The 12,500-nt window shown below is 39.9% G+C and overlaps 1 protein-coding gene across 1 annotated transcript in view; it reads right to left on the reverse strand.

The window, feature by feature from the left end:
- The window catches only part of znf609a (zinc finger protein 609a), a 103,379-nt gene extending 95,482 nt beyond the window's left edge, over positions 1-7,897 (reverse strand). The window contains exon 1 of the mRNA XM_067380582.1: positions 7,875-7,897. The gene's annotated coding sequence lies outside the window, so the exon portion shown is untranslated. The remainder of the gene's footprint in view (positions 1-7,874) is intronic.
- Positions 7,898-12,500: the final 4,603 nt, after the last annotated feature.

The raw sequence follows: 12,500 nt of genomic DNA on the forward strand, positions 1-12,500 counted from the left end.
ACCAGACGAGGAATAAGAGTCTTATCTAGAGAAACGATTGGTCATTTTCGAACTGTATATGCTTTATAAACACAAAACATCGTCTTGAACGTACTTCCGGTTTCCGCATTCTTCAAAAAGCTTACGCCGTATGTCCTACGCCTTCCCTATTCTACTTACGGAACGAACGCGGCGACAGTTTAATTTTTTTCCTTAAGTAGAATAGGGAAGGTGTGTAGGACATAAAGCATACGCATTTTGGAGAATACGAAAAGCGGAAGCATGTGCAAGGTGTTAATTTGTGTTTATAAAGCATATACAGTTCGAAAATTACCAATCGTTTCACTAGATGAGACTCTTATTTCTCGTCTGGTATTGTTTAGAGCTCTTTGAAGCTGCACTGAAACTGTAATTTTGACCTTCAGCCGTTTGGAGTCCATTGAAGTCCACTATATGGAGAAAAATCCTGGAATATTTTCTTCAAAAACCTTCATTTCTTTTCAACTGACGAAAGAAAGACATGAACATCTTGGATGACATGGGGGTGAGTAAATTATCAGGAAAATTTTATTTAAAAGTGGACTAATCCTTTAACACGTATCCTTGACTTTCAGAAAGTTGTCATTCAGAACGCATGCGTGCTCGGAATGCACGCGCGATGTCTGGCATTAAACCCTGCGGTCTGTCAAACAGAACAGGCTGTGTGTCAGTTACACGCGTTCCTCGCTGCTGGCTGTTGTAAATCACTCATTAGCAGCGACAGATCTACGAGTCTGATTCACGACTCTGATAGGACAAAACCCCGCGGGGGCCCGCGAAATCAAATCAATCACGTGTTTATTAAAGCAGCCGTTAGCGCGCGCGCGGTTCTCCTCTGCCATTCTCTCGCGCGACGTTCTTAATCAATCCATAATTGTCACGGCCGGCCGGGCAAAATACATTTACATTCTCATTTCTGTTTTCCTGTGGTCAGCGCGCCGTTTGCTATGCTAATTAATGAGTAATTGTGGTAAGATGTGGAGGAGGAAGCAGAGAGAGAGAGAGAGAGGTTGGTGTGGGGGTGGAGGGAAGCTAATGAGGTGAGACAAAGGGGTAAAACACAAGCTTGATTTCTTCCTGTGTTCAGTGCCATCTGTGAAGCATTATGATGGTAAACCGTCGCTGGATCTCGCTTCTTTGCGCGGCGCAGGCATACAGATGTGGCATTGTTTCGCTCCTCTGCGGCCTAATTTGACGGCGAACAGCAACAAAAGGATGCATCCGTTGGTTTTTTGCGTGCTGTACGAGGAGAATCAAAAGCATGCTTTGACAGACCTCAAATTACCTACAAATTATACAGAATAGCATGAAAGCAGCACTCAACCCCTGAGCCAGGTTACTGTGCAGACAGGTGCACGAGCACAACACCTCACAGTGAATATACAAATTAGCTGATGCATATGCACATATGCTCAAAGATGGCCTTTGTGTGGGAGGAAAACGCTTGAAGAAATGCATTTTAATTAAACTGGAAAAAGAATGCACGCTATAACAAACATGCAAATGTTATAGATGCAGAATCATACACTGTAAAAAAGACACAATTTTCACAAAGAAATTGCTAGTAAAATTTCACAATGGAGTTTCCTGTATATGTCATTAAAGCAGATACTCAGATAGCAATATAAACATCTGGATATGTTAAATTAAAATGTTAGTTCACCCAAAAATGAAAATAATGTCATTAATTACTCACTCTCATCATGGCGTCCACACCCGTAAGACCTTCGTTCATCTTCAGAACACAAATTAAGATATTTTTGATGAAATCCGATGGCTCAGTGAGGCCTGCATAGCCATCAATGACTCAAGATCCATTAATGTACTAAAAACATATTTAAATCAGTTCATGTGAGTACAGTGGTTCAATATTAATATTATAAAGAGACGAGAATATTTTTGGTGCACCAAAAAAAAAAAAAAAAAAAAAGACTTATTTAGTGATGGCCAATTTCAAAACACTGCTTCGGGAAGCTTCGGAGCATTATGAATCAGTGTATCGAATCATGATTCGGATCACGTGTCAAACTGCCAACGGCTGAAATCACGTGACTTTGGTGCTCTGAACCGCTGAATCGATACACTGATTTATTTATGCTTAACTAACCCTATAAAAAAAAATCTTCAACAAACTTTAATAAAATTTAAATAATGAACATCATTAATGCTTCTTCCAAAACTTGTTTTTGTCTTACCCTGATATATGTAAGTCTATTATTAAGTGTTTATATTTTAGACCTGACGGTGTGGTTTTGATGGGACATTGCGTACATGCGTTACTCTCTCGTGTGCGTGTGTCGTCATATCCGTAAATAGAGAAAAGTTGCTCCGGTTATTTGTCTATGGAAGGCCAAAAGGTTCAAAAACGTGAATTTTAATACGTCAACAACACGTAAAAGTGTTTCATGTGTATTTCAGACATTAAATATGCGTTGTTTGTGCATGAAAATCAACACATGAAAAATAAGTGTGTTAACTACGTGCAAACAACGTATTTAACACGTGAAATACTCACATTTTATGTGTTGTTGATGTGTTAAAATTCACATTGAACCTTTCAGCTTTCCATAGTCACAACAAATGAGAAAGGTTGACATGGAGCCGCTAAATCTCCAACCTCCCGGGAATCACCTGTTTAAAACAAACGCCTAACAGAGGAAAGTCTGCTGGTGAAAAGAGAATGCAACAGAGCTTGTAATAAAACAAGAATCAACATTAGCTCGGCTTTTCAGATATGGCGAGAATGGAGGGATTTGAAATGTAAAAGCAACGCGGAGATGATGGCATTTTTAATTCTCAACAGGTAAGGTATTTTATTGAATTTGAATTTAACAGGCGCAGAATTTGCCATATGTATCTCTCTAACAGAGTTCATTGTAAAGGTCAACAACATTATGGTTGTTGTAGCGCTGTGCTGTAATTTATTTTCAAGGAAGTAATGTTACTGTGTCTATTAATGAGTAAAGCTGCAGTAACATCTTCAGCTAGTCAGCTTGAGATCCTTTCCATCTAAACTGGTTATCTCTTAAGCCTAGTAGTGAATGTTTTACGAGCAGTAGGATAATCATATTCATCTGCACAGTCACAAAGAGCCGAAGCACAACCAAAACAATGTTCTTCTAAAAAATGCATGGTTTTGTTTAACCACCAGAGGCCCAAAAGTTACATAGTGTACCTTTAACTAATTTGCTTTTCCTTCACAGTAGTTTGTGCTAAGAATGAGAATCCAACTTGAACTTGAAATCTTACACTGCAAAAATCAATGCAAAATCCAATGAAAAGAGAAAATATTGTGCAGTATCTTGGTTTAAGGACTATTATATGTTTTTACTAGAAAATAAGAATTCATAAAGAATGACTTTTTGCTGTGAATTAGTTTCTTTCTTAATGGTGGTTCCTTTAATTTAATTGTTTGTGGTTCTTCTTGCATTTTAAACATTGTTGTGCATAATTCAGAGCAATAAAAGCCTCATATGCTTCAGAATAAATGAAGTGACCTTCAGTCCAGACTAATATTACAACACGCTGGCTCTCACATGTGCATGTTAAGTAACCGTGAGCGTAACCCGGTCAAGTCTCTGAGCATTCATCATAGTTTGGTTAATCCCTGTAATAAATGTCTACGGAGGCCTGCAGGGAAACACATTTAAATGATGAGGTTGAGGGCTTCTTCTTTAACCCTACATATGGAGGACTGTGAAATAGGGGCCATGTGGCCTTTTTAACTCTAAGACGGGAGATTTATTCACCTGACCTCAATACAGAGCAGCATTAGGGCTGCGGAGGTTAAAACGCCATCTAAAAACTCCATACAGAGGGATATTGATTTTAAGCAATAATTTTTCAAGAGAGACCAAAAATGAGCCACAACGATGGTGAATTCTTCTGTTGAATCGTCATTTCAAACTTTATTTTTAAGAAAATGTGATGCAAATCAACTGCAGAGAATGGCACGCCATTATATATATCCAATTAAATGTGCAAAAACTGATCTAGCTCAGGGTTTCCTCATGTCCAAAGAGAGATGCTGGTGTTGCAGACAGCACTTTTTCATGAGTTCTCGTCACTTGAGCAATCACAGGGCCGGTCCAGACGGAAGTGCTGACAGACGGAGTCGTCACCCTGACAGAAAGCAACGTAAGGGAAAACTGCTGAAGGACTGAACAGCACAGCGTCTGCGCAGATGCATAAACACACACTGTCAGCAGGTGTGGAATCACGCATCAATCTATGACATTAAAAGTCATTGGCATTGGTTAAAAGAGAAAGAAAACATGGTTTGGGAATGTTAAGGATTGATTTGTGGCAGCATGTTACTGAACTAACATTGTGATGCTAATCAGCATGAAAATAAACAGCAGACAAAATAATGGGTAAAATAATCAATCATGAAGTAATTATTTAAATTAGGGTGTTCTGAGTGGTTAGTGTTGCTATACAGTATTTAAATTACACTTATGATGGATTAGTTGGCAATGCATCTCTGCAAAAGATACATATGATACCTTATCTCAAAATTAGCTATATTAATTATAATGCTCATGCTATGATGGAACCCTTTCAGGTTCTATACAGAACTTTCTCTTCTAAGAGTGTATTTTAATAAATATTCTATAAAATATAAATATATTCTGCTGAGAAATAAGCATTAAACACTGTAAAAATGATTTTTTGAACGTTTTACAAGAAAATACCCAAAAGGTCACATGTAATTCAATGTGTGACTTGCCGTTTCTTTGTAATTGTTTGTGAAATGTTTCTACACTTTTTTTTCTCTCAGTGTAGTGATTAAATATTTGCTTGGTTTTGTCTGAAGCTCTGTTGAATTTGTTCTACATCATTAGACGTGACATTATGGTGTGTTGGTAGTTTCTTTAGGAGGAACGAGTCATTGACTAACTGGGCAGCCATGCAGCTGTCTTTGGTTTTGGACAAGGTTTGAGTCTTTAAATGCGTGTAGAGTGATGAGCATCACACACACACACACACACACACACACACACACACTAAGAGCTCCTCATCCTCCCCAGCTGTGTGCTCCCCTCAGAGTAAAAGGAGCTTGTCAGATATCACAGAAAACCCAGAGCCCAGAGGCCCCAGACAGTCAAAAGTTCACATACTAACCTTGAATACCAAACACACACACACACACACACACACACACACACACACACACACACACACACACACACACAGAGCTCTGTATATGACATGCAAGAAAAAAAAAAAAATAGTGCGCACAATTTATTTGCTAACTGCATTCTTTAAGTTGTAATGTTGACATGCATTCTCTGTAAAGCTGCTTTGAAACGATGTGTATTGTGAAATGCGCTATACAAGTAAATGTGAATTGAATTGAACTATTTCGTTCTCTCGATTTGCTAAATCATGCGCACTATTTACTATTTCGTTCCCTCGATTTACTATTTCTTTCCTTCGATTTGTTAAATCGTGCGCACAATTTACTAATTCATTCCCTTGTTTTGCTAAATCATGTGCACGATTTACTATTTCGTTCCATCGATTCGCTAAAATGTGCGCATTATTTACAATTTCTTTCCCGCGATTTGTTAAATTGTGCGCACAATTTACTAATTCATTCCCTTGTTTTGCTAAATCATGCGCACGATTTACTATTCCGTTCCCTCGATTTACTAAGTCGTGCGCATAATTTACAATTTCTTTCCCGCGATTTGTTAAATCGTGCGCACAATTTACTAATCCATTCCCTTGTTTTGCTAAATCATGTGCACGATTTACTATTTCTTTCCCTCGATTTACTAAATTGTGCCCATGATTTACTATTTCGTTCCCTCGATTTACTAAGTCATGCGCATGATTTACAATTTCTTTCCCTCGATTTGTTAAATCCTGCGCACGATTTACTATTTCGTTCCCTCGTTTTGCTAAATCCTGCGCACGATTTACTATTTCATTCTCTCGTTTTGCTAAATCGTGCCAAATTTAATATTTCGTTCCCTCGTTTTGCTAAATCCTGCGCATGATTTACTATTTCATTCTCTCGTTTTGCTAAATTGTGCCAAATTTACTATTTCGTTCCCTCGTTTTGCTAAATCCTGCGCACGATTTACTATTTCATTCTCTCGTTTTGCTAAATCGTGCCAAATTTAATATTTCGTTCCCTCGTTTTGCTAAATCCTGCGCATGATTTACTATTTCATTCTCTCGTTTTGCTAAATTGTGCCAAATTTACTATTTCGTTCCCTCGTTTTGCTAAATCCTGCGCACAATTTACTATTTCATTCTCTCGTTTTGCTAAATCGTGCCAAATTTAATATTTCGTTCCCTCGTTTTGCTAAATCCTGCGCATGATTTACTATTTCATTCTCTCGTTTTGCTAAATTGTGCCAAATTTACTATTTCGTTCCCTCGTTTTGCTAAATCCTGCGCACGATTTACTATTTCATTCTCTCGTTTTGCTAAATCGTGCCAAATTTACTATTTCGTTCCCTCGTTTTGGTAAATCCTGCGCATGATTTACTATTTCATTCTCTCGTTTTGCTAAATCGTGCCAAATTTACTATTTCATTCTGTCGTTTTGCTAAATCGTGTACACGATTTACTATTTCGTTCCATCGATTCGCTAAGTTGTGCACATGATTTACTATTTCTCTCGTTTTGCTAAATTGTGCCACATTTACTATTTCGTTCCCTTGTTTTGCTAAACCCTGCGCATGATTTACTATTTTGTTCCCTCGATTTACTAAGTTGTGCGCACGATTTACTATTTCTTTCCCTCGTTTTGCTAAATTGTGTCAAATTTACTATTTTGTTCCCTCATTTTACTAAATCGTGCGCACGATTTACTATTTCGTTCTCTTGTTTTGCAAAATCGTGCGCACGATTTACTATGTTGTTCCCTCGTTTTGCTAAATTGTGCCCATGATTTACTTTTTCATTCCCTCGATTTACTAAGTCGTGCGCACTATTTACTATTTATTTCCCTCGAATTGCTACATTGTGCGCACAATTTATTAGAATAGAAATCAGTTTGGCTAACGTTCTGGCAAGGTTCTCTCAAAGCTATGAACAAATGTTGATCCAGTAACGTTAATAGAATGTTCGTTCAAGGTTATCTGGTCTTGAATAACATTATCAAAACTTTAGCACAAAAACATTTATACATCTGTCATGGAATGTTGTTTTCTGAAATGTTTTAGTCGGACGTTATTCTAGCATTTTTGAAAAGTTACTACTTGTTTCGGAATGTTCAGAGAACAGTCAAAAGTAACGTTCCAGTAATGTTTGAAGAATGATCAAATGGAATGTTCATGTTCCTCTAACATTCACATAAAAAACATTTGAACGTTCAGATGACATTTCGAAATAAGGTTTTCATAACTAAATGGAACATTCACAAAACGTTCTTAGAACATATTTGTAGCTGTTAGCTGGGCAGTATTCTAGTATGAGTCATATTCCAGTTGCTCAGTGATGTATTTCACCTGACCTGCTCCCTGTTGAAGAACGACTCCAGTGACAAATGGAGTCTTCATTCTCATCACGACTGTACCGTTCTCGACATATCGACGTGACAGAGGTATAACCAAAGTCTGGCGTCCCTTTGAGAAGAGCAGCGAGATAAGAGAGACACCGAGCGTGCAAGACTTTCCCTTTGAAGCTGTTGATATTAGCACATCAAACAGAAATGCTTTCTCACAATCAGAATATAAAAAAACCCTTCAGCAGAGTTCAAACCAAAACACTCAAGATAGCCAGTGACAAATCCCCAAGTCCCTGCTTGTCTTTATCGCTCTCGCTGTCTCTCTTGCTGAATTTCCACATCTTTAATGTTCTCAGCGGGAGGTGAAAATGTCTTTGGGTTTTTTTCTTACCTCAGTCTAATCCCAGAGTATGAGACGTTTCCTGTCACGGTGCTCGGCTGACATTTTGACCGTGTGTTGTTGAGGAGAGCCAGTAATGGAGGGGGCCGTGGCCCATCTCCCTGACCGCCAGGATCATACTGCGAAGGAGGAAGGATTTGTGAAGGAAGAAGCGTCTTTCAGCAAAATATTTCCCTGTAAATATTTTCAAAGAGAGGGAGGCATTTTGAGGCAATGTATCATTCGCAAAAGCCCTTTGAGGAACATCTTAAAAGGTTATCTCTTACAGAAAACATAAGTAATTTAAAACCTAAACTTTGCAAGTACATCTTCAAAGCTTCAAGTACTGACATCACTTTAAAAACACCCTGAGATGGGTGTCAAAACACAATCTAGAATATTCACATTTTTATAAGGTATTCTAAGGGGAATTTAGCACGGTTATGTGGTTGCTAGGTGGTTGCTATGCAGTTGCTAAAGTGTTCTGAGTGGTTGTTACTGCATTTCTAGGGTTTTCTGGGTGGTTGTTGTGCAGATGTAGGGTTTTTTGAGTGATTAATGTGTTGCTACACAGTTTCTAGGGTGTTCTAGGTGGTTGCTATGCAGTCATTAGGGTGTTCTGATTGGTTAAGCAGTTGCTGTACAGTTGCTAGGGTGTTCTGGTTGGTGGCTTTGCAGTTCCTAGGGTGTTCTAGGTGGTTATTGTGTCGCTATGCAGTTGCTAAGGTGTTCTGAGTGATTAATGTGTTGCTACACAGTTGCTAGGGTGTTCTGGGTGGTGGCTTTGCAATTGCTAGGGTGTTCTGAGTGGTTAGTGTTGCTGTGCAGTTTTTAGGATGTTCTAGGTGGTTTCTAGTGTGTTCTGGGTGATTAATGCATTGCTATGTAGTTGCTAGTGTGTTCTCGGTGGTTAATGTGTATGGATACTGTGTTGTTAAGCAGTTTTTAGGATGTTCTAGGTGGTTGCTAGGGTGTTCTGGGTGATTAATGCATTGCTATGCAGTTGCAAGGGTGTTCTGAGTGGTTAGTGTTGCTAAGCCGTTTCTAGGGGGTTCTAGGTGGTTGCTATGCAGTTGCTAGGGTGTTCTGGGTGGTTAATGTGCTACAATGCAGTTGCTAGGGTGCTCTGGGTGGTTGCTATTCAGTTGCTAGTGTGTTCTAGGTGGTTGCTATCCATTTGCTAGGTTGTTCTGGGTTGTTTCGATGCAGTTGCTAGGGTGTTCTGGGTGGTTGCTATGCAGTTGCTAGTATGTTCTGCATGGTTAATGTGTTGCTATGCAGTTGCTAGTGTGTTCTGGGTCGTTAGTGTGTTGCTATGCAGTTGCTAGGGTGTTCTGGTGGGTTGCTATGCAGTTGCTAGGGTGTCCTGCGTGGTTAATGTGTTGCTATGCAGTTGCTAGGGTGTTCTGGGTGGTTGCTATGCAGTTGCTAGGGTGTTTTGGGTGGTTGCTATGCAGTTGCTAGGGTGTTCTGGGTGGTTGCTATGCAGTTGCTAGGGTGTTCTGGGTGGTTGCTATGCAGCTGCTAGTGTGTTCTGCATGGTTAATGTATTGCTATGCAGTTGCTAGGGTGTTCTGGGTGGTTGCTATGCTAGTGCGTTCTGGGTGGTTAATGTGTTGCTATGCAGTTGCTAGGGTGTTCTGGGTGGTTGCTATGCAGTTGCTAGTGTGTTCTGGGTGGTTGCTATGCAGTTTCCAGGGTGTTCTGGGTGGTTGCTATGCAGTTGCTAGAGTGTTCTGGATGGTTAATGTGTTGTTATGCAGTTGCTAGGGTGTTCTGGGTGGTTGCTATGCAGTTGCTAGGGTGTTCTGGGTGGTTAATGTGTTGCTATGCAGTTGCTAGGGTGTTCTGGGTGGTTGCTATGCAGTTGCTAGTGTGTTCTGGGTGGTTGCTATGCAGTTGCAAGGGTGTTCTGGGTGGTTGCTATGCAGTTGCTAGAGTGTTCTGGATGGTTAATGTGTTGCTATGCAGTTGCTAGGGTGTTCTGGGTGGTTGCTATGCAGTTGCTAGGGTGTTCTGGGTGGTTGCTTGCAGTTGCTAGTGTGTTCTGGGTGGTTATTGTGTTGCTATGCAGTTTCTAGGGTGTTCTGGGTGGCTGCTATGCAGTTTCTAGGGTGTTCTGGGTGGTTGCTATGCAGTTGCTAGTGTGTTCTGGGTGGTTATTGTGTTGCTATGCAGTTGCTAGGGTGTTCTGGGTGGTTGCTATGCAGTTGCAAGGGTGTTCTGGGTGGTTGCTATGCAGTTGCTAGAGTGTTCTGGATGGTTAATGTGTTGCTATGCAGTTGCTAGGGTGTTCTGGGTGGTTGCTATGCAGTTGCTAGGGTGTTCTGGGTGGTTGCTATGCAGTTGCTAGTGTGTTCTGGGTGGTTGCTATGCAGTTGCTAGGGTGTTCTGGGTGGTTGCTATGCAGTTGCTAGTGTGTTCTGGGTGGTTATTGTGTTGCTATGCAGTTGCTAGGGTGTTCTGGGTGGTTGCTATGCAGTTGCTAGGGTGTTCTGGGTGGTTGCTATGCAGTTGCTAGGGTGTTCTGGTAGGTTGGTAGTCTGTGGGATTGTTTCACCTGTTTTCTGGTCCAGCAAGTGAAGATGGTGCGTCTGATCATGTAGTAAAGGCACATGATCTGAGGAATCATTCATTTCTGGAGCATATGAGCAATAGTGAGGTTGTTTTGATGAATGCGCAGAGTTTTTACAACAACATTTAATAGTGAAAATGTACTGTAAAGCTTTAATAGGAAACTAAGTCATTCTTGAGTAAAATCCTTTCCGTTGCACGCCTAAAATCAAAAATGTCACCTTATGCATCTATGTTTACATCTTTAGAACATTAAGTAAATGATGACCGCTCATTTTTGGCTGAATGATTGTTTAATAGGAAGAGAAGGAGAATCGCCTACCGCAGTTTGTGTTTTGCTCTGGAAACACATTTCACAGGCTCATGGATATTCGTCACGTTGTTTTGATCGTCACGGAGGAGGGATTTTCCACTCAAGTCACAAGAACTGATGAAACGAGCAGGTGGGCTGGTGGAAAACGCGTCTTCACGGCCTTTGTAATGGACTTTAATGAGAGAATTAACCGCGGGTCAAAGCAGTCGAGCCAATTCCTCAGAGATTTACATCAAAACTCTGCGCTGCTTTTCTTGAGTGGCTCTTACAGGCCAGACGGGAGATTCTTCATTTACACTGATTGAGAGCTTCCAATGACCTTTTGAAAACCTAAATGAGAATTTATGCAGCAGCGCGTCACGATTGACGATGCATTATGGGTGATTGTGTTTGAAACGCAAGCATACGCTGCAAAAAATGAGGCTCTGACTCCGTATTTTTTCCTTGTTTTACAGTACAAATATCTTACATTCATTTACTGGAGAAGCAAAATGACTTAAGATATTAAAATGAAGTGAGTTTATGCTTAAAACAAGAACAAATCTTTTTCGAGAGCCTTTCTGCAAAAGATTTCTCTGTTTTGTTAAATGTAGACAGTTTTGAGCAGTCAGTGAATTGAAGTGGTAATTCTTTTGTGCATTCACTCATCAATGAGAAGTTATGAATGTTTTAGAGGGTGTATACTGTTTTAATGCATTATGTTAATATCTTAAGTCATTTTGTTTTAAGAATGTTTAGATATCTGTATTGAGAAAACAAGACACAAATACTGAGGATGGAAGAACATCATTTTTGCAGTGAACAGGCTTTCTATAGAAAAATTCAACTGGCTTCATGAATTGGCAGCATAACGACACACACAGAGCACTGAATTTAACCTTTGTCGAGACGTGAAGCGTAAGATTTAATGAAACTCTTCACTGCGGCGCTGAACCGTAGAGTAAAATCATTTCAACGTGTGTCTGCTCTCTGAACTATTACATACAAGACTGATTACTTCTGAGCGCGTGTGTGGCTGCTCCGCTCATTTTTCACTCTCTGTTCCAAAACCTAGTGAGTACAGTCTACATATAATCAGCATCCTAACTGAGATGACCTACTCTCTTAAAATGCATAACATCACAGTGTTCATGTAGGATGTGTTATACCAAATGTTTGACACCTTCAAAACACCCCAAACTAATTATCCTCCTGCTTTCTAATCGGATGATGCCGGGGTTGAGGTCAAGGATGTGTCGGACGTTCGAGTGTTTGAATGAGAGCTGTCACTCAACACCCAATGGAAGAAGGTGGCCTGGTCTGATGAATCACGTGGATGGCCGGATGCTTTCCTGGGGAACACATGGCACCAGGATGCACTATGGTAGGGCTGGTTAAAAAATACTGATTTCTCGATTTTAATCGATTCTCATTTTTACGAACCGATATCGATTCTTAAATCCCAAGAATCGATTAGTCTAGTCTGTTTTCAGTTGATGAATGAGCAGAATATGTAGCTCCTCCCATCCAATAAATCACAATAATCTTTTGTTACTTTTGAAATGAAGCAAAGTCTCAGATTTCAAATGACGTCCATCTTATTATGAGATTCAAAAAATAAATACCGTTTTGGCGCTGTTTAATGTGGCGTGACAGATCGCTTTAGCGCCTCAGTTAAAGAAAAGCATGTGATCATCCTCTCCTCCGCTTTAATACCAGTTACAGCGAAATAAACATGAACATCTGAAGGTATGTTAAAATATACAGTACAA

Source organism: Chanodichthys erythropterus, chromosome 24 (assembly GCF_024489055.1).
Source record: "Chanodichthys erythropterus isolate Z2021 chromosome 24, ASM2448905v1, whole genome shotgun sequence".
In the NCBI taxonomy this organism is placed as follows: Eukaryota; Metazoa; Chordata; class Actinopteri; order Cypriniformes; family Xenocyprididae; genus Chanodichthys; species Chanodichthys erythropterus.